This window comes from Pelophylax lessonae (genome assembly GCF_965119305.1).
Source record: "Pelophylax lessonae genome assembly, chromosome: 3".
Classification (NCBI taxonomy): Eukaryota; Metazoa; Chordata; class Amphibia; order Anura; family Ranidae; genus Pelophylax; species Pelophylax lessonae.
In genome coordinates, this window is record NC_138770.1 from 21,085,674 (window position 1) to 21,107,720 (window position 22,047).

The following is a 22,047-nucleotide window of genomic DNA, read 5'->3' on the forward strand; positions in this document are numbered from 1 at the left end:
TGCATGATGATATATGATATATGTGGAGCAGACGAGCAGAGCAGAGCGCGGGATCAGTGGGTGTGTGCGAGTGAGAGGAGCGGGTGTGTGACCGACTGCTTGTGGGTGTGTGAGTAACCGCCCCCCCCCCCCGGTAGAGCGGCGAGGGCGAGCGGTGCTAGAACCCCCCCCCCCACGGAAGTAAAAGCGGGCGGCGAGCGGGTTGGTAACCCCCCCTCCCTTGTGCGGGCGGCGAGCGGTGCAGTAACCCCCCCTTTTGTGGCGGGCGGCGAGCGGTGGGGTAACCTCCCCCCCCGGACAGAGAGGGAGAAGAGGAGACTAACAGAGCAAAGGCTGACCAGGAAGTGACAGAGGGAAGCGGGTGCAGAGGGGAAGACTGACCGACTGAGGGAGGAGGGAGGAATCCTTGTCAAGAACTGCAAGTGACAGGCTTAAAGGGACACACACTAGGTAAGTAAGACTGGTGACTGGTGACTGAGATTGAACACTGACTGAGGGTGTAGTGTGGTACCTGAGTGTCTGTGAGTACCTATTACTACCCGAGTGCCTGTGAGTACCTATTACTACCTGAGTGCCTGTGAGTACCTATTACTACCTGAGTGCCTGTGAGTACCTATTACTACCTGAGTATCTGTGAGTACCTATTACTACCTGAGTGTCAAGATGGGAGAGCTGGACCTGCTGATGTTTGAGGAGGATTTAGATTTTGTGGGGATTACAGAGACTTGGTTTAACAGCTCTCATGACTGGATGGCGACCATTCAGGGGTATTCCCTTTATCACAGAGATAGAGAAGGTAAAAAAGGGGGAGGGGTATGTCTGTATATTAAGAACAGTGTACAGGTAAGTATGAGGGATGATATTAATAATGGAGCTATGGACGAGGTAGAATCCCTATGGGTAGAACTTCAAAGGGAAGGCACTGTGGGGAAGGCATACTTGCCAACTGTCCCATTTTTGGTGGGACAATCCCGGCAAGTAGGACCCTGTCCCGTGTAATTTAGTCTGCCGGGACTAGTCAGTGTTGCCTCGGGCTGCCCGTAATTTGCTAAACCACATTGGACACAGAAAATGGCCATCATAAGGCAGGACTAATCAAAACCAATTATAGCTCTCGTGGGGGCGGTGCTGTGGTGTATTATCGTGAGATTCAGGCTACAGTCTAATTTGAATGAAAGTTTGTGAGCCAGCCAAGAATGCGCCTTGTCTTTCCGCCCGAAGTCTGCTATTGTCCCCCTGGGTAAGGAGCTGTGTGAGAGTTTCTCTCTCCTGTGTGTCTCTATCTGTCCCTCTCCATAGTAAGGGCCAATGGCGTGCCAGCGGGGAAGCGCTGTCAGATCCCGGCATCTCTCAGTGTGAAGGCAGCTCGGCTGCAGTGACAGCTCCTTCAGTCTGGGGGGGCAGCGAGAAGAAGCCAGGTGAGTGCCCGAGTCAGTGTGTGTGCTGTTGTATAGGAGGGGGATGGGGCAGTTGCATATAGAGGAATTGATCTTTCCCTATTCCTCCTGCAGTATTCAGTGGCTGCAGGAGGAATAGGGAAAGACTAATTCCTCTATATGCAGCTGCCCATCCCCCTCCTATACAACTTCTTTTGCTGGCCCCCCGGTGCTCTCCAGCCCCCCTCAATGCTCTTAACCCCCCTTCAGTGTAACTCCCCCCTCCAGTGCCCTTAACCTTCCCTCAGTGCCCTTAGCCCCCTCCAGTGCCCAATAGCCCCCCGCCATTGCTCTTTAGCCCCCCCAGTGCTTTTCATCCCCCCCATGCTCTCTGGCTCCCCCAGTGCTCCCTGGCTCCACCCTCTATGATTTCTAGTTTCCCCCCGTGCTCTTCATCCCCCTGGCTTTCCCTGCCTGCCCCCCCCCCCAGTGCTACCTGTTCCCCCCCTCCCCCCAGTGCTCTCCATCTCCTGCACCTTCCAACCCCCCTGCAATGCTTTCCAAACCCCTCCCTTAATTTTCTTCAGTCTCCCCCCCCCCCGTGCCCTTCAGATCCTCTAGTGCTCTCTGCTTGCCCTGTGCTTTCCGGCCCCCTTAGTGCTCTTCCGCAGTCTCTGACCATCTCCTGTACTGTGCCCGCAGTCTCTGATCATCTCCTGTATCATGTCCTCAGTCTCTCTCTGACCATCTACTGTATCGTGTCCTCAGTCTCTGACCATCTACTGTATCATGTCCTCAGTCTCTGACCATCTACTGTATCATGTCCTCAGTCTCTGACCATCTACTGTATCATGTCCTCAGTCTCTGACCATCTCTTATATTATGTCCTCATTCTCAGACCATCTACTGCAGGGGTCTTCAAACTATGGCCCTCCAGTTGTTTAGGAACTACAATTCCCATCATGCCTAGTCATGTTTGCGAATGTCACTTTTACAATGCCTCATGGGATGTGTAGTTCCGCAACAGCTGGAGGGCCGTAGTTTGAGGACCCCTGATCTACTGTATCATGTCCTGAGTCTCTGACCATCTACTCTATCATGTCCTCAGTCTCTTGCATCATGTCCTCAGTCTCTGACCATCTACTGTATCATGTCCTCAGTCTCTGATCATCTCTTGTATTATGTCCTCAAGTCACTGACCATCTACTGTATCGTGTCCTCAGTCTCTGACCATCTACTGTATCATGTTCTCAGTCTCTGATCATCTCTTGTATTATGTCCTCAGTCACTGACCATCTACTGTATCGTGTCCTCAGTCTCTGACCATCTACTGTATCATGTCCTCAGTCTCTTGTATCATGTCCTGAGTCTCTGACCATCTACTGTATCATGTCCTCAGTCTCTGACCATCTCTTGTATTATGTCCTCAGTCTCTGACCATCTACTGTATCGTGTCCTCAGTCTCTGACCATCTACTCTGTCATGTCCTCAGTATCTGATCATCTCTTGTATCATGTCCTGAGTCTCTGACCATCTACTGTATCATGTCCTCAGTCCCTGATCATCTCTTGTATCATGACCTGAGTCTCTGACCATCTACTGTATCATGTCCTGAGTCTCTGACCATTTACTGTATCATGTCCTGAGTCTCTGATCATCTCTTGTATCATGTCCTCCTGAACTATGCCCATAGGATTACCATGATTTTGGGCCATCTTTACAGTTTAAGTGCAGTTCAAAATGCAGTCAATGGTGTTCAGTGTGAAAGGGCCCTTAATGTACATAAAAAGGCACAGCAAATTTGCATGAAACCCAGTCTCTGGTGTGAATGGGCCCCAAATTCTGTATATATGCGATTCAGAGAGATCACCCCACACTGTTCAGGTAAGGGTAGTTCAGGGCTGGGGTGACAGAGGGCATCACAGGGCTGGGGTGATGGAGGGGTCACAGGTAAAGGATGGGGTGATGGAGGGGTACAGGTCAGGGTTGGGGTGATTGAGGGGGGGTTAGGGTTGGGGTGATGGGAGGGGTCACAGGTCAGGGTTGGGGTGATGGGTAAGTAGTTCAGGTAAGTCATCTCTCTCATCACTGAACTTACAATGCAGAGGCCTCATGTTTTGTTTAGGATGCTGAAGTTGGCTCTTTATTCAGCCAGCTTCTTATGTGACTGCTGAAATTAGCCGCTTTCTGAAACAGCTTCTTATTTGGGTCAGATATTTATTTACTAAACAATCATCTGCAAAGTTTGTAATGAAGTTGTGAAGTTTGGCAACAATTCTATCCCCCCTAATTGCCATGTATTTAATGGGGTAATTCTGAATAAATACCTTTTTCTCTATAAAACCATCTTGGCTCACCCAGATGTGACTTGTTTTCAAATAGTTGAGCACCTCTCTATTTGCCCACCTTCAGATTGATCTGATTTGACATGCAATGCAATGGCACCGTCTGTATCTGTGCAGCGTTGCACCGATTCCCAACAGTAGTTTCTGTACTTCTCTCATTATTGAGTAGACCCTATAATCTGATGATAAATAGCAGAGATTAATTATGCTGAGTGGGCGGAGCTTTAGGGAAGTAGGTGTGGTGGGTAATTGACAGCTGTGCTGCAAAGTGTCCCTGGAAATTTCTTTTAAATGTTGGCAACTATGGGAAGGTAATATTGGGCGTATGCTATAGGCCCCCCAACCAGAGGGAGGAGGGGGAGGCGGACCTCCTTTTACAGATAGGATTGGCAGCAAGGATGGGAAATGTCATTATAATGGGGGACTTTAATTATCCAGATATAGACTGGGCAGAAGGAACCGTGCATTCAGCCAAGGCTCGGCAGTTCCTAAATGTTTTGCAGGACAATTTCATGGGTCAGATGGTGAACGCACTGACAAGAAACAATGCGGTACTTGACCTACTGATTACCAACAATACAGACCTGCTCACGGATATAGAAATACGGGGCAACTTAGGAAACAGTGACCATAGGTCAATTAGTTTCAGTATTAATTATAGTAATAGGAAACACAAGGGTAATATAAGAACACTGAATTTCAAAAGAGCCAATTTCCCTAAACTGCGCTCTCTGCTAGAAAATATCAAATGGGATAGAACCCTGGGAACAAAGAACACGGAGGAAAAATTGGAGTGCTTCAAGAGCATACTAAACAAAGGGATTGACCAGTGCATTCCAAAGGGGAATACATTTAAAAGAGCAAAACTAAACCCTGGGTGGCTAAACTCCCACATAAAAATGCATATTAATGCTAAAGGAAAGGCCTTCAAAAAATACAAGACTGAGGGGTCATTGGCAGCATTCAAGTATTACAAAGAGTGTATTTTGGAAAAAAAAAGAAATGTAAAGACAAAATTAGGGCAGCTAAAATAGAACACGAGAGACATATAGTGGAGGAGAGTAAAAAGAACCCCAAGAAATTCTTTAAGTATATAAACAGTAAGAAAGCGAGGCCAGAACACATTGGCCCCATAAAAGACGATAAGGGAGTTTTGGCCACAGAGGACAGGGAAAAGGCGGTAGTGTTAAATAATTTCTTCTCTTCAGTCTTCACAAAAGAATTGGGGGGGCTACACTAACCCAGCTTGTAAGGCCAAACTAAACAACACACCTCAGGAAATACCGCCATGGCTAACAGAAGATAGACTTAGAACTAAACTAGAGAAACTTAACATAAATAAATCCCCGGGATCGGATGGCTAGCACCAGAGGGTTCTTAAAGAGCTCAGCCAGGTGATTGCCAGACCATTATTCTTGATCTGTAAGGATAGTATACAGACGGGTATGGTGCCAGCTGATTGGAAAAAAGCCAACGTGGTACCAATATTTAAAAAAGGGCCGAGATATATCCGGGTAACTATAGGCCGGTCAGCCTAACATCAGTAGTCTGCAAGATTTTGGAGGGGATGTTAAGGGACCACATACAAGACTTTAGTAATGAAAATGGTATTATTAGTAGAGATGGCCTTGCGGTTCGCCCGACGGTCGGTTTTCGGGCGAATTTTGCTTGTTCGCTACCCACCAAAATTTCGGACACATGGCGTCGTTCGCGGCGGCCATATTTGTTTACATTGAAAGGGGTTTGCTCGTGGCAGGTGATCCAAAGAAATGTGCCACATCCCTAAATGCAAGTAGAAAGGAAAATTCCCCTGAGTTTGGGATTTTTTAGGCACACAAATGTAAACGATTCAAAGATCTATGCAAATGCATAGATCTTTGAATCGTTTACATTTGTGTGCCTAAAAAATCCCAAACTCAGGGGAATTTTCCTTTTCTACTTTCTATTTGTTTACATTGGGGAGAACTTTGACCTGTGACACAGCCGTCAGGTGGAACGGGACAGCCAATTGAAACATTCCAGCACATGGACAGTCCCCCTACCTTATAAACAGACCAGATCTGGCGGCCATTTCACATTTCGCTTTCTGCCAGTGTAGGGAGAGGTCTGCTGTGCTCATTAGGGAGAGTTTGCTAGACACATATAGCGCTGTGAAGATCCACAAAAGCCCTTTTCAGGGCTGGTATTTCGGGTATAGGCCTTCCACAGTCTCTTTTCAGGTTAGGGACAGGTATCCAGTGGTTGCTTTAGGGGCAGTTACAGATCGGCTGCAGTCACACAGAAATCGCTTTGTCAATGTCCACAAAAGTCATTTAAAGGGCTGCAAATTTTTTGGTATTGCTGTGCAGTGCACTAAAAAGGGGGGCGGGGGAGGGGGTTAATCCACAATATAATATACTTTGTAGAAAGCATATTATAGTGGATTAGTACTATTATTGTGCACTGTGCAGCATTGTGACAGGTGTGGTGGTGAGACTGAGCGTTTCTGCAGCAGCACTACACACAGTGGCAAACTCCCTGGGCAATTATTTGTAGAACTGGTGTGACAGACCAGTAGCCCCCCAATAGCACATATTGAAGCGGGGTGTTATTTAACAGTATACTTTTCTAAGAGTGTATTTTAGTCCTGCAAAAATTTGGCCTCTCTTGCTGTGTTGCCTGTGCTACACACAGTGACAACAGTTACTGTCCAATTATTTGTAGAAATGTGATAGACCAGTGCCCCCCCCCCCCCAATAGCACAGATTGAAGTGGGGTGTTATCTGAGTATACTTTTACAAGTGTATTTGTGTCCTGCAACAACATTGCCTCTTTTGCTGGGTGAAGTCTGATACACACAGTGCCAAATTCACTGGTTAATTTTTTCAACTGGTGAGATAAACTAGTAGCCCCCCAATACCACAGATTGAAGTGGGGTGTTATCTACCTTTTTCCAGATATACTGCGATTCTCTAGAGACATTTGTCACAGGGTAATTAAAAAACATGATAGGCAGAGAAAGAGGCAGAGACTTACACAGGGGTAGGGCAGGAGCAGTAGGCCTGAGCCTAAGTGTGAAGTTTCAAAAGCCGCATGCAATTACGACAAAGGACGCACCAGACTTGGTTGAGTGGGTCACTCAGCCTTCCTCTTCTGCACCCTCCTCATCCTCTCTATCTGCACCCTCTTCACGCTCTGCTATGTGCACCCCCAAAGACACCACCACCAGCACATACCCTCTACTTGAGTCACTGGAATTATTTTCCGATCCATCACAAGACGTTTGTGTTGCACAGCCATTGTTGGCATTGGATCAGGCAGAGGAGGTAGCAACAGCCGCCACTAAGCAGTCTGACGACAGTACCCAGATCAGCCCAAGGAGGTTGGTCCCCGCTGTTGCTGCCTACTCCGAGATCTCGAATGTTAGTGGTAGGGAAGATGTCGTGGATGATGACGAGTCTATGGACGTCACGTGGGATTCCTCAAGAGAGGAAGAGGAAGGGAGTTCAGAGGGAGAGACAGACCAGCAGATAGGGAGAAGAGGCAGGCAGAACTTGCATTGCAGAAGAGGTAGAAAGCAGACTGCAAATGTATCAGGAGCGAGCCATCAACCATGTACAGTCACATCTGGCGCTCCCAGGACACCGGCACATGGCTCCACAGTGCGGGCTTTTTTTTAAGTGTCCGTTGCTGACAACAGTATTGCCATCTGCAGCCTTTGCAGTAAACGCATAAGTCGCGGTAAGCCCAACACTCACCTAGGGACAACCGCCTTAAGAAGGTACCTGAACTCCCATCACTGAGCCCAGTGGGAGCAACACCATCAGAAGTTGATAAGGCAAAGAAACAGTGCAGATTTGGTGTAATAGACAATAAAGTGCTCAACGTGACTAAATATGTATATATAAATAGATATCAAAATTCAAATTCTATAATAAAAATAGTTGAAGTTGAAGTTTTTACGCAAAATTAATATTAAAAAACATTTTTTTAACAAGGGAGATTTTAAACAAGTCAACACTGGAAGATATAAATACACAGAATTAAGAAACAAGTCTATTTTTAATCCCAAAACTAAGAACCCCCATTTTAGTGAGGTTTTTAAAGCATTGGTAGAACAAGAGATTGAACTACTAAACATAAAGGCCGGGAAGAAGCAAACAGATATTGACCTTGAAATAAAAACATTAGAGAATAAGAAGAATGTAGTCATCAGACCGGCTGACAAGGGGGGGGCCTGGTCATTCTCAACAAACAGGACTATCTTGATGAACTCAACAGTCTTGTGGGAGACCAGGAAACATATGAGAAACTCAAAGGAAACCCAACAAATAAAAACAAAGCCAAACTGAAAAGAATGATCAAGAGAGCGCTAAAACGATGAACTAATTACCAAGAAAGAAGCAAAATACTTGGTCCCAAGTGCCCCCCGAATACCTGTCATCTACCAGATTCCCAAGGTCCATAAGAACAAAGACAAACCCCCTGGCCGACCCATCATCAGCGGGATAGAATCTGTTTTTAGTAGACTAGGGGAATATTTGGATTGTTTCCTACAACCCCTGGCCAAAACCTTTCCGGCCTACCTGCAGGACAGCAAGGAGGTCATTCAAGTATTGGAACAGATTGATACCCACCAACAACAGATCCTGGCAAGTGTGGATGTAGATTCCCTATATACAAATATACACCAGTCACATGCGTTGGAGGCAGTAAGATGGGCCCTAACCAGGTCCGACATGTCTGAGGAGCAAATCGACTTCCTTCTACAAGCCCTGGAACTGGCCATGAGTGAGAATTACTTTTGGCACAGTGGCAGTTTTTACAGACAAAAAAAGAGCGTCGCCATGGGCGCGAAGTATGCCCCATCGGTAGCCAATATCTTCCTTAGTAAATGGGAGGAAGAGGTTATCTATAGCAGAGAGAGGCCAGAACTACGTCTATACAAGCGCTATATAGACGATATCCTGATCGTGTGGGAGGGGAGTTCGGAATCCTTTCAGGATTTTATGGAAGAAATAAGAATGAATGATTATTCCATCTCCTTCTCCGACACATGGAGCAAGGATAGTATCAACTTCCTTGACCTAGCCCACCAGGACCTACTTCAAAGAAGTTGACCGGAATGGGTACATCTCAAAACACAGTTGCCACCATCCAAGGTGGCTCAATGCGGTACCCAAAAGCCAACTGATTAGGATCAGGCGGAATTGTGATGATGAGAGTGATTACAATGAACAAGCCGATACCATCATAAGTAGATTTGAAGAGAAAGGGTACAACTTACAGTCTTTACTAAAAACTAAAGAAGAAGTCCGTCAACTGGATAGGAAGGAAATGATCAAAACACGCACTAAGATCAGGAATAACAACTACGGCACCGCCTTTATGACTGCTTTCACTCGACAATATAGGGATTTAGAAAAAATACAAAAACATTGGCATATATTACAAAAAGATACCACCTTTGAACAAATATTCCTAAGAAACCGCAATTTATTTATACTAAACCTACCACTCTGAGACATAGACTGGCTAGGAATGTAGTAAATCCCCCTAAATCCATAGGGAAATTCCTGGATTTGGTGGGTTTTTATTCTTGTGGAAGATGCGTCATTGTAACGCTCATGCGTTTTTGTTAGTGGATGGATTTGCAGCTGCAGAATTGTCACACTCAGTAGTCGTGTAGAGATTCTGTTGAACAAACATATCCAACTCTCAGGACTTCATCACTGTGCACAGCCTGTTTATGCAATATACATACACTCAATCTGATGTTAATGGAGGGATAGAATATGTGAGAGTATATAGGTGAGAGACAGGCTATAGTATGGTGAGCACCTAGGAGTAGTATTAGGAGAGTGTTTAGGTGATGGTAGTAAGCAGATAGGTTCTAATGTCAAGTATAGTGCAGATGGTAGGGGACAGCAGATGGAGTATACAAGACAGAGTAACCTAGTGCAAGGATAGTTGATGGTAGTCCCAAGAGCTAACAGTCTATGCAGATGATAGGAAATAGCTTAGATAGAGATAGTCCTGGTATATGCAGTAGATGACAGTAGAAGTGCAGGTTAGTAAGGAATCCCCTGTGGGGTACTTATCACTAGATAGGTAGTAGTAACAAAGTTCAGTAGTGAGAGGTGATCCAGTAGCGAGATACGGATCGGCAGCGAGGTTCCGGTTCAGTTCAGGCAAAGGGAATAGCCAGCAGCTCCAGCTTCACAAGAGAAGGTGCGGTGAACATGCGGTTTGAACGAGCAATGAGTGAGAGAAAGCCGGCGATTGAAATAGCTGCTCATAGCGGCGCTCGGCGATGATGTCATTGCCCTTAAAGGTGTATGCGTCCCATTTGGATAGCAAGATGGGACGCAATATTAAGAGAGAAATGTGGAAATAAGGTACCAGAGGTACCAGAACATTACAGTACCCCCCCCCCCTTAAGGCCGGCTCCGGAAGGCCTCTAGAACTGTTTTTTCTGGGTATTTCGAGTGGAAATTGCGAATCAGTCTAGGGGCATGTATATCGGAGGTATCCAGCCAGGTGTCGTCTTGGGGCCCATAGTTCTTCCATCGTACTAGATATTGGAGTCTTCTTCTATGGATACGGGAATCCAGAATCTCCTTTATCTCAAATTCTTCTCCACCTTCAACTTGTACAGGAGGTGGAGGTGATATGGTAGGCCTTATTCCTTGGTTAGGAACATGGGGCTTTAGTAGCGACACATGGAAGATGGGATGTATCTTGAGGTCTGTTGGTAATGTGAGTTGTACTGCAGCTTTTCCTATAAGCTTCTTTATTGGGAAAGGTCCCAGGAATAGAGGTCCAAGTTTTTTACTAGGGATCTTTAATCTCAGATTTTTTGTAGAAAGCCAGACAAGATCCCCAATGGCATATTGGGGAGAGGGATTCCTACGGAGGTCGTAGTACCTCTTTTGTTGGCTATGAGCATGTGAGATGGTATTGTTGAGTAATCCCAGGGAATCCTTTATCTGGGTAAGATAATCAGATGCCACTGGATTACTTGATGGCAAGATACGTGGTGGAAGGAGTGTGGGATGAAACCCATAATTTAAGTAGAATGGACTTTGTTTAGTAGTGCTGTGGGTCGCGTTGTTATAGGCGAATTCCGCCAGCGGGAGGAGATCCACCCAATCGTCCTATAGATATGAAGTATAGCAACGTAGATATTGCTCAATGCACTGGTTAACTCTCTCTGTCTGTCCGTTGGTCTGAGGGTGGTAAGGAGAAGTAAGTTTACGCTCTATTCGTAGTATCTGACATAGAGCTAGCCAAAACTTTGAGATGAATTGTGAACCACGGTCAGACAGCAGTGTTTTTGGAATACCATGTAACTTAAAGACATGTTTCACAAGTAATTCCGCTGTTTGTTTGGATGTAGGTAGTCTTCGGATAGGAGTGAAATGTGCCATCTTGGTCAGATGGTCCACTGACACTAAGACGGTGTTGAATCCTTTGGAAGGTGGTAGTTCCACTATGAAGTCTAAGGATACCACTTCCCACGGAACCTGGGGTATTGGTAAACTACAAAGTAGACCCGATGGTTTCGTATTGTCAATTTTAGACCTTGCACAGATATCGCAAGATGAAACAAACTTTTTTACGGTTCTCTTCATGTCTGGCCACCAAAACTGCCTAGTAAGTAGATTGAAAGTTTTAGTCATACCCATATGCCCTGCCATAGGTACATCATGCGACAATTCCAAGATCTTGGTTCGCATAGTAGGGAGTATGTATAATTTATCGTTGTAGTAAAGGAAGCCTTCTGCGTCAGCATTTAGTTGTGGTGGAGGTGAATCCAGTCCTATGCTGTGCAAAATCTCCTCCTTCAGGGAACGAACGACGCCGACAATACGTTCATGTGGTATTATAGGGACTGAAGGAACCTCGGTGCAATCATTCTCGGCTAATCGTGAAAGCGCATCCGCTTTTTTATTTTTGTCTGCAGGTGTGTAGGTTACTAAAAAATTAAATCTCAAAAAGAATAACGACCACCGTACCTGCCGGTGGGAAAGAGTTCTATTAGTCTGAAGGTATTGAAGGTTTTTGTGATCAGTATATATAAGGATTGGCAATTGAGTGCCCTCAAGTAGATGTCTCCAATTCTCTAGTGCCAGTTTTATGGCTAGCAACTCTTTCTCACCTACTGGGTAATTCACCTCGGGGCTGCTTAATGACTTTGAGAAGAAAGCAACTGGGTGAAGAGGGGAGGTGTTTGTTGTTCGTTGTGAGAGAACTGCTCCTACTGCCATATTTGACGCATCTACCTCCAAGATGTATTGAAGGGATGGGTCTGGATGGCGTAGTATGGGAGCAGAAGTAAAGCTTGATTTCAACAGACAGAAAGCTCCATCTGCTTCTTCTGACCATTTGAATGATTTTTTTGTGCTTGTGAGTTGTGTGAGAGGTTTCACAATCGCAGAGAAGTTCTTAATGAATTTCCTATAGTAGTTAGAGAATCCGAGGAACCTTTGTAATGCTTTGCGAGTGGTTGGCACAGGCCAATCCAAAATGCAGGATATTTTGCTCATGTCCATTTTGATTCCATTTTTAGATATAATGTATCCTAGGAATAGTACTTCCTCTTTATGGAATAAACATTTTTTTGATTTAACATATAAGTTATGTGCAAGTAGTCTTGACAACACGAGTCTTACATGTTTTATGTGCTCAGGTAAGGAATGAGAATAAATAAGTATATCGTCCAAATATACTACAACACAAAACATCAAGCAAGTCTCTGAATATCTCATTTATAAAACGTTGGAAGGCTGCGGGAGCATTACACAACCCAAATGGCATCACGAGGTACTCAAACAGTCCGTATCTGGTTCTGAATGCTGTCTTCCATTCATCCCCCTCACGGATTCAAATTAAATTGTATGCCCCTTTTAGGTCCAATTTTGAAAAGTAGGAAGCTCCGCGCACCTGTTCGATAAGTTCAGGAATAAGAGGTAAAGGATAACGATCCTTTATTGTAATGGTATTTAATTGAAATCAATGAAATCAATGATAGGCCTAAGGCTGGAATCCTTATTGCGGACAAAGAAGAGTCCAGCAGCAGTGGAGGAAGTAGAAGGTCGGATGAATCCTTTTGCCAAGTTTTCATCCAGATATTCCTTGAGATGAGAGAGTTCATCTTGTGAAAGAGGATAGACGTGACCGAAAGGCAACTTGCTATTAGGGAGTAGATCGATACAACAATCATAGTCCCTATGGGGAGGCAACACTTGAGCGTTTTTCTCAAGGAAAACCTCCGATAAATCCTGATAACATTTTGGTATAATGTCATCCGACACCACAGACAGGATCCTACCATATGGGGGGAGATTACACGTAGTTTCGCAATAGTGAGAAGAGAAGGCTAGCGTTCTTGTTTTCCAATCGATGATTGGTTGATGTATGTGTAACCAGGGAAGTCCCAAAATAATGGGAAAATGTGGTGAGGTTAATACATCAAAGGTGGTGGTCTCCACATGAGACTTGTCAGCAGTTACAAGGAGTGCCTGTGTCTGATTGGTGATGGGACCGGAGGATAAAGGGGTACCGTTAATAAAACTAACAGAGACAGGTTTGGGTTTTGGAACAATAGGTATTTTATTTAAGGAGACAAAACAGGTATCAATGTAGTTTCCACAAGATCCAGTGTCGATCATAGCCTTGGTGGTGATCCTAGTTTGGTCCCACTGCAATGTCAATTGAACAAAAAGATAAGGATTAGAAAAGGAAGTTGTTAGTCCCCCTAGCAAGACATTTGAACACTCACCCTCTTTTTTGCGGACAAGGGGACAGCCACTTATCAAATGATCCGAGGATGCGCAGTACATGCAGAGATGTTCGGTTTTCCTCCTGGCACGTTCGGAAAGGGTCAAAGGTGGGCGTATCATTCCTACCTCCATAGGAGTAGGGTCAGCAGGCGACATCCGAGAAGGACTGGAAAATGGTAAGCCCATCTTCTCAGCCTTTCTTTCTCGCAGTCGTCTGTCAATATTGATACTGGTCTGCATCAGGCCATCCAAAGTGCCAGGTAAATCCGCTCGGGCGAGCTCGTCTTTAACGGCCTCTGATAGGCCGAGTCTGAACTGCGTTCGCAAAGATGTGTCGTTCCACCCTGAATCAGGGGACCATCTTTTGAAATTTGCCACGAAATCTTCAACAGGTCTCCTTCCTTGTTTTAAAGCCCTCAATTGGGTATCAGCAGTACTCTGCCTATTGGGGTCTTCATATAAACTAGCGAGTTGCGCTAGGAATAAAGGATAGGAGTTAAGGAGTGGGTCATCTTTCTCAAAGAGAGCGTCTGCCCAGGCCCGGGGTTCACCCGTCAGATAGGAGATAATGGTACAGACTTTAATTTGGTCAGTGGTGTAGGTCAGAGGTTTTAACAAGAAAAGCAATCGACATGCGTTTCTAAATTCACGAAATTTACTCCGATCACCAGTAAACACTAGAGGAGGGTTTATCTTAGGCTCACGGGGCTGAGCAGCAGAAAGCTGCGTGAGACGGCCAACCTGCTGTCTTAAAGCCCGATTTTCGTTTTTTACCTCTGTAAGAGCAAGTATCAATGCATCTACTTGCTGTTTTAATTGTAGTACCTGAGTGGGTAATTCTGCTGAATCCATAATTTTTTAAAGGCTCGTTCAATCTGTAACGCTCATGCGTTTTTGTTAGTGGATGGATTTGCAGCTGCAGAATTGTCACACTCAGTAGTCGTGTAGAGATTCTGTTGAACAAACATATCCAACTCTCAGGACTTCATCACTGTGCACAGCCTGTTTATGAAATATACATACACTCAATCTGATGTTAATGGAGGGATAGAATATGTGAGAGTATATAGGTGAGAGACAGGCTATAGTATGGTGAGCACCTAGGAGTAGTATTAGGAGAGTGTTTAGGTGATGGTAGTAAGCAGATAGGTTCTAATGTCAAGTATAGTGCAGATGGTAGGGGACAGCAGATGGAGTATACAAGACAGAGTAACCTAGTGCAAGGATAGTTGATGGTAGTCCCAAGAGCTAACAGTCTATGCAGATGATAGGAAATAGCTTAGATAGAGATAGTCCTGGTATATGCAGTAGATGACAGTAGAAGTGCAGGTTAGTAAGGAATCCCCTGTGGGGTACTTATCACTAGATAGGTAGTAGTAACAAAGTTCAGAGGTGATCCAGTAGCGAGATACGGATCGGCAGCGAGGTTCCGGTTCAGTTCAGGCAAAGGGAATAGCCAGCAGCTCCAGCTTCACAAGAGAAGGTGCGGTGAACATGCGGTTTGAACGAGCAATGAGTGAGAGAAAGCCGGCGATTGAAATAGCCGCTCATAGCGGCGCTCGGCGATGATGTCATTGCCCTTAAAGGTGTATGCGTCCCATTTGGATAGCAAGATGGGACGCAATATTAAGAGAGAAATGTGGAAATAAGGTACCAGAGGTACCAGAACATTACAGTCATGTGCAAAACCTCCAGAAATAGGGTTAGAAAAACTACACAGTTTAAGTCCAACAGTAATGGCAGGACCTACAAAATTGACAAATTCATCACATGTAACACAACACATGTGACCTACCTCTTAGAATGTACATGCAAACTCCAGTATGTAGGTCGAACCACCCGCCCACTTGGAGTCCGGTTACGAGAACATGTAACCAACATAAAAAATGGGTTAAAAAAACATAGCCTTTCAAATCACTTTCGATTGGTGCATAATAAGGATCCCACCGGACTGAAATTTTGTGGAATTGATAAGGTGGTACCCAAATGGAGAGAGGGAAATTTTACCCAGGGTATTTCACAGAATGAAGGAAGTTGGATATATTTTTTAAAAACCCTTCACCCCCATGGGTTAAATATAGATTTCGACCTGAACTGTTTTTTATCCAATTGGTAAATTATGTGTAGTTTTATCCATTTTTAACCCTATGTTTCACGTCATTTAATATTTTACATAATAATTTATTACTGATTTTTGGGATTAAAATTAGATATTGCAGCATTTTATAATATTTAAGAATGTCCCTGAATAAAACAAAATAAAATAAAATAATTTTATAACATACAATATCAAGAATGTCTGTGGGAAGCATGACATTTAGGGACACAGAGCCCCCTTGTCAGTGTTCCAGTCTTTCATCTCAAAGCAGATTAATTTCAGGGACATACCTCAACACCAAATATTATCATCCAATTTTTACAGTAATTTGTGGCCCTTTTTTATTCATGCCAAACAATTTTAAAATAATTATCACTTTTAATATTTTTATGATGAATTAATAATATTTTTTAATGTATACTATGTATCGTTTTTTGCATTTTGTGTTTTATTTATTCAATTACTTCTATGTTTTGGTAAGATGGAGACGGGTATCCCAACCAGAAAGTTTAGTATGAGTTTTTCGGAGTGTCCCTATATATCACATTATACTTATCACAATTTTTCATATATTATATTTCATTTAAATTTAAATTTATTTTTATCATTAAGAAATATAATATAATATATATTTTATATTTTTCAGATTCATGCTACTAATTTATACATTATTTTTAATCATATTATTATGTATTAATATATAATTGTCTCCCGCGGTTAGCCTTTTTAGGACTGTATCCCTTATTTGCCATATTAAAGAATGACAGCCTTGGGGCTAATTGACAGCCGGTATGGTATCCGGCAGTAATCTGCTCGCATTCTGATGGGATACCTTCGTCCACAATACTTCAGCTTCTAAGGGGATTATTATGTGGCCTTTTGTATTATTTCGTATTATTTTGCATATTCTATATACTGGAAATGACTTCCGGTTGGGTGTACATGAAGCCAGGTACACCCAACAGGAAAAGGAAGTAGACAACAAATAATAGGACGGAGGGGTATAAATCAACCGCCCGCCCTGTGGCCGGAAATACGTCTGTGATAACGTCCAGTGGGAGGCGAAACGCGTCGATGCAATTTCCGGTTCCACGCCTTTCGTGACATCATTTCCGGTAGCGGTGGAACGCACGCCGGAGCCAAGGGAGCCTGCTGCACACCGTAATCCTAGTGATCTACCGATTTATGACATACAGTGCCTGTTTATACCGCATCAAATGTGAGTTTTTTACTTGGAAGCTTTAATAAATATTATTTTGTAGCAATATTACGCTATTGGGATTTTTTTCCTTTTCATATGGTCATATCCTGCCGGGAGTCTATAGGAGATCCCTTAGTGGTCACAACCAATGATCAAAGGATCATTGCCCGGATTGCATGCCGGACTCTGCCTGTGTGACCCTTACACTATATGGTTTGGGGGTCCACTTTGTCCGGTAAGTGGAATAACCTAGGGGAGAGGATAAAGTCACCATATCACCACACCATTGCAGCATGCCTTTTCACTTGATCTTCAGCACCTGAGCACATTATTTTGTTTCACCAAACAAACTTTCACTGGCTACTTGCTGAAGCACTGAATTATTATTTTGGACTGTCATTTTTGGACTGTTTATTTGAGATTTATGAATATATTTCTATGAACTTCATTTATTTATTCACTTCACGGGGTGTTGTAATTTCAACTATTTTTATTATAGAATTTGAATTTTGATATCTATTTATATATACATATTTAGTCACGTTGAGCACTTTATTGTCTATTACACCAAATCTGCGCTGTTTCTTTGCCTTATATACAAATCCTTTTGATTTTACGCACAGCAGCACTTTTGGAGGCACCTCACATATCACCATAGCGCAGCATTAACTTTTTGTTTTACACCGTCAGAAGTTGAACCCACAAAGCCACACTCCAGGCTCTCACCGTCCAGCTCCTTCTCCTTCGGCTTCTCCTTCTCCTCACATTTGCCCTCCACCTTCCATGATGCCGTCGTCATTCTGGAAAAAGGCAGGCTTCTGTGGTCCAAATGTTGGAGCGGAACAAAATGATGACGCCGAACAACCCTCTTGCCCAACGTTTGACTGCTGGCTTGTCGGAACTGATAGCCTGCCAACTACTGCCATATCAACTGGTGGACTCTGAGGCCTTTCATAAATTTGTGGACATTGGAACACCACAATGGAAGGTCCCAGGCAGGAAATACTTCCCGCAAAAGGGCATTCCAGAGCTGTATGACCATGTTAAGCGGCAAGTGAATATATCTCTGGCACACAGTGTTGGTGCCAAGATACATCTGACCACAGACCCATGGTCTAGCAAACACGGGCAGGGAAGGTATATCACTTTTACTGCCCACTGGGTGAACCTTCTGACGGCCGTTAAGCATGTAACCCGTGGCACCCGTGTAGATTTAGTTGTACCACCACAGATTGCAAGCAGGCCTGCTTCTTCTTCTCCTCCTCCTCCCTCTCGGCTGACTCCTCCTCTTTCGCTGCTACCGTCTCTTCTCCTGTGCCGCCCAAGATCCCCAGAACCTATTCCACATGCCAGGTGAGACGTTGCCATGCTGTGCTGCGTCTGTTGTGCCTGGAAGCCAAGAGCCACACTGGTCCTGCACTCCTTTCAGCTTTGCGTTCACAGGCAGATCAGTGGCTGACACCGCTGAATTTGTCAGTTGGTAAAGTGGTGTGCGACAACGGTGCCAATCTGCTGAGTGCGCTGAAACAGGGCAAAATAACACACGTGCCCTGCATGGCACACGTCCTGATGCAGCGATTCGTTGCCAAATACCCTGGGGGTCCAGGACGCCTTTCGGCAGCTCTTACACAGCCATGGCTCGCCTTGCTGAGATTCAGCGGTGACACAACCTGCCCCTCAGGCGTCTTATTTGTGACTGCCCGACGCAATGGAACTCAACGTTGCATATGCTCGCTAGGCTGCTCCAGCAGAAACGTGCAGTTAATGACTACATGTTCGAACTCCGTGGCAGGACAGGTTGTGAGGAGCTTGGGTATTTTTCACCTGACCAGTGGCTGCTCATGCGGGACGTATGCAGACTTTTGTGGCCATTCCATGAGATCACCAAACTGGTCAGTCACGGCCAGGGCGCCATAAGTGACATCATACCTTACGCCTTATTTCTGGAGCGTGCATTGCGTCGTGTCATTGATCAAGCTGCCGAGGAGCAGGAGCACGAAGATCAGGAAGTCGCAATGTTGGATGAATTCCAAGGGGGTGCTACTCCATCTGAGACAAATCAACAGCAGGAGTCTGAAGAGGAGTCAGAGGAGGAGGATGGTGCTGGGGGGGGGGGGATGAGGAGGAGCAAGAAGAGCATGCTTTAAACCTTTCTGGGATCCCTGTTGTTATCTGTGGATGGGGGAGGGGGGGAGAATGAGGACGACATTAGCCTGGATGATGAGCTGGAAGCAGGCCGCTATACCGCTTCCAGTTTAGTGGGAATGGGGGCCTACATTGCAGTGTTTTAAGGGGTACCCACGTAAAAAATGCATAAAGGCCAAGGACCAATACTGGGTGCAACGTACTTAGACTCCCGGTACAAACACAAAATGGCGGAAATGTTACCACAATCACAGAGGGCAGTCAGAATGCAGCACTTCTAGGCCTTGCTGAGGGAAATGCTGCATTCTGCTTTTCCGTGCGCTGGCAGAGGAATGTCCAGTCACAGAGAGACAGTTGCGGGTAGCAATCCAACAGCGCCTGCAAGAAGAGGGTGGTTGGAAGATGTCTTGGTCACTTCAGATATGAGATCCTTCTTTCAGCCGAACCATCGACAGCTGTACTCCGGATCCAACATGAGGGAACGCCTAGACCGACAGGTGTCCGACTACATCGGGTTAACGGCCGATGTGGACGCTCTGAGGAGTGATGAACCCCTGGACTACTGGGTGGGCAGGCTTGACCTCTGGCCAGAGCTTGAACAATTTGCAATGGAAATGTTGGCTTGCCCCCTGTCCAGTGTCCTGTCAGAAAGGACGTTCAGCGCAGCAGGGGGGATCGTGACCGATAAGCGCACTCGCCTAGCTTATGACAGTGTAGACTACCTCACATTTATAAAAATGTATGAGGCATGGATCTCTGAGGAATTCAACACATGTGACCAGTAGACCAGGTTTCATCGAAATTCCTCCACCCACAACAATTCCTGGTCCTTGGCTTCTCTACATATAGCGGCATAAAAGGAATTTCATGTCCATTGAATGGCAAATTTTAGGGGCCTTTCAGGGCCGACAATTATTTTTTCTGTGAATGCCTAATGTACCTCCAGCCACCAAATACTACGTTTTTTGCTGTCAGTTCAAACCATGTGAGCTAATGTTTGGAGCCTATACAGGCCGACACTTACGGTTCTGTATCCTGTGAATGCCTACCGTACTTCTAGCCATCAAAAACTAAGTTTTTTGCTGTCAGTTCAAACCATGTGAGCTAATTTTTGGAGCCTATAGAGGCCGACACTTACGGTTCTGTGAACGCCTACCGTACCTCTAGCCATCATATACTACGTTCTTTGCTGTCAGTTCAAACCATGTGAGCTAATTTTTGGGGCCTATACAGGCCGCCACTTACTTCTGTATCCTGTGAATGCCTAATGTACCTTCAGCCACAGAATACTACGTTCTTAGCTGTCAGGTAAACCCATGTGGGCTAATTTTTGGGGCCAATACTGGCTGACACTTACTTCTGTATCCTGTGAATGCCTAATGTACCTTCAGGCACAGAATACTACGTTCTTAGCTGTCAGGTAAACGCATGTGGGCTAATTTTTGGGGCCTGGAATGGCCGACACTTCTTTATCCTGTGAATGCCTAATTTTTCAGACTGGAAATGAAAAACAATGGGTCTGTAAAGGTTCCGCCAAATTGTGGAATGGATGCGGACTCATTTTACAGATGTGTGAATGGACCCTATATGTATTAGACATGTATTTACCGGCTGCTGTCAGTTCTGGCTGATGTATGAAAAAAAAAAAAAAACATTTTTTTGCTGTAAAAAAAATAAATAAAAAAATTTAGGGCAACTTTTTCAATTGCAATACTTCTGTTATGACATTGTCTATGTGCTGGGACTATTTGTGCACAGCTAGTACGTCTTTTGTGGCTGAAAATTTGACCTAAAGGTTTTTAAAGTTCGCCTCCCATTAAAGTCAATGGGGCCCGATGCGAACTCGCGGTTCGCAGACTTTTGAGAAAATTTGTGGCTGGCATTCGCGAACTGCCCCAGCCGATGTTTGTCCATCACTAGTAGCTAACAAAGCAAACCTTTCACATCTAAGTCAGACTAGCAACAGGGCAGATCTGTACATATAAGAACAGCACAAAACTTAGGTAAGACAATACAGAGCAAAAATAACATCATAAAGATGCAGACAGGGCAACAGATGGTGAAGGCGACATACAAAAATGCAGACAGACACAGTGCAAGAAAAGTCAGTTTTCAGCTATGGGTGGGTGGGAATGAACTGGGACATACCCGAGCAACACACAAACACAGGGAGCAATAGGTTTTCAGCTATGGGGGGATGTGAATGGACTGGGACATACCTGTGGAGGTACAAATAAGAAATCTTCAGGTGAGATTCAGATGACGCAGAGGTTGAAGTGCAGATTGTTGTAGAAATTTCTGGTTGAGACTCTAAATAAAAGGTAACTCTGCATATGCAGAAACAGATTCATAGGATGCAATCTCTGTGTGTAAAATGTATTATTACATGTTATTTTATACATAGGTAAGAAGGGGGAGGTGTGAGATGTTATTAGAAGTAACAAATAGAAATCTGTTATTAAAGACTAGCGAATAGAAATATTATAACCCTGAGAGGGGGAGGGGAGTGAAGATAGGAGATCTTCTAGCAGAAGTTGTGTCTGTGTGATATGTGAAGGTTACAGAAAACATTTCCACATTGAGAAGAAGATGGAGTCTCCTGTGCTTAAATGAAAAATACAATGTAAGTCCATGTCATTGTCACTTGTATAAAGAGTCACTTAGAGAAAGATCCCAGCAACGTTTCCCCCCAGCATAGATTGGATTGGATAGCAGGAGGATGCTGCTGGTGGAGTAGACAGCTGTGGGGGAGGAGTCTGTTCTCTTCCCTCCAATGGCAGCCTAGTGTGGGTAGGAGGAGGACAGTGGGGGGAGATGTTTGCTCTCTTGGTTGTGAAGTATTCTGTACTATTCAGGACATTGTACCAGGGTGGATTTGATTTAAATCTCTGACCCACTGTTGACTCACCGACAATCCCATTCACTTTAATGGGGCTCCTCCCATGGCCCGCCTCTGGCGGCGAAACCTCATGCACGAAATCACGTAGTACTACATGGTTTTGCACAGCCGAGCCACCCTGCCACAGTAATACTACGGTGGGTGGTCGGCAAGAGGTTAAAGGACAGTATTACTAGAATTTATCTCCAAAATGAAGAGAATTTTCCAGCTCCGTAAGTG

General features: G+C 44.7%; 4 protein-coding genes across 4 annotated transcripts in view; 1 reads left to right on the forward strand and 3 right to left on the reverse strand.

Moving 5' to 3' along the window:
• The window catches only part of LOC309550245 (uncharacterized protein), a gene marked incomplete at its 3' end in the record, with an annotated part of 2,091,994 nt that overhangs the window by 507,077 nt on the left and 1,562,870 nt on the right, over nt 1-22,047 (reverse strand).
• Nucleotides 1-22,047, forward strand: part of LOC309548848 (uncharacterized protein) — a gene marked incomplete at its 3' end in the record, with an annotated part of 248,873 nt that overhangs the window by 85,409 nt on the left and 141,417 nt on the right. The gene's annotated exons all lie outside the window — the stretch shown is intronic.
• Nucleotides 1-22,047, reverse strand: part of LOC309548839 (uncharacterized protein) — a gene marked incomplete at both ends in the record, with an annotated part of 124,461 nt that overhangs the window by 77,985 nt on the left and 24,429 nt on the right. The gene's annotated exons all lie outside the window — the stretch shown is intronic.
• Nucleotides 1-22,047, reverse strand: part of LOC309548840 (uncharacterized protein) — a gene marked incomplete at its 3' end in the record, with an annotated part of 295,113 nt that overhangs the window by 59,200 nt on the left and 213,866 nt on the right. The window lies entirely within an intron of this gene.